This window comes from Helianthus annuus, chromosome 3, assembly GCF_002127325.2.
Source record: "Helianthus annuus cultivar XRQ/B chromosome 3, HanXRQr2.0-SUNRISE, whole genome shotgun sequence".
In the NCBI taxonomy this organism is placed as follows: Eukaryota; Viridiplantae; Streptophyta; class Magnoliopsida; order Asterales; family Asteraceae; genus Helianthus; species Helianthus annuus.
In genome coordinates, this window is record NC_035435.2 from 155,333,474 (window position 1) to 155,334,204 (window position 731).

General features: G+C 33.7%; 1 long non-coding RNA gene across 1 annotated transcript; it reads right to left on the reverse strand.

Moving 5' to 3' along the window:
* Positions 1-731, reverse strand: LOC118490214. Its single transcript, XR_004888686.1, has 2 exons — positions 590-731; positions 1-70 (listed from the first exon to the last, which is right to left on the reverse strand). It is a non-coding gene; the product is annotated as an uncharacterized LOC118490214 (long non-coding RNA).

Here is a 731-nt window from a genome sequence, read left to right on the forward strand (position 1 = left end):
TACCTTTAAAGCACACCCTTCAAACGCACGTCACCACCGGCTTGTCCACTTGACGTTCCGGTTTCCTTTCCTATAGAGTTCAACCGCAAACCGTTTAGAACTCTCTTTCTTTTTTTAACATATAACGCATTAGTTCGCCATAATTTACAAATATGCGTTTTAGTTACAATTTCAGTTTTTAAGCCTTCTTTTAGGCATTTTGACAAACACCTTAAGGGCATGATTTCACACAATTCATAATCAAGTTCATAACTTGCTTTTTTAGCCAAAATTAACATCAATTAAGAAAATTCACCTCAATTTTAACATCAACAAATCTGAATTCACTTCATAGAACTCAATTTACACTAGAATAACAATCATAATCCTAGTGTTTAATATGTTTCTACAAGACCCACTTAACACCTTCAATGGTGATTATGAATCTCACAAGTAATAAGCAAAATTTCAATATGAAATTGACTAGGGTTTATTCCTAGACTTAACATCATTCCAAATTCATCCAAACAACATTCATGCAACATAAATTTCGAATTTCCTTGTGTTCATTCAGAAATTTAGATGGAAATTTTCTATAAAATTTACATACCTTATGACCCCTTTTCAGAGGAGATCACTATTTTATGCTCGGATTTTGATTTGGAACTGAATTTGGTCTTCAATTTGAGCAATTTACATGAAGTAGGGTTTGATGGGGGTTTCTTGGTCGCCCCCTGTGTTTTGTACGAACC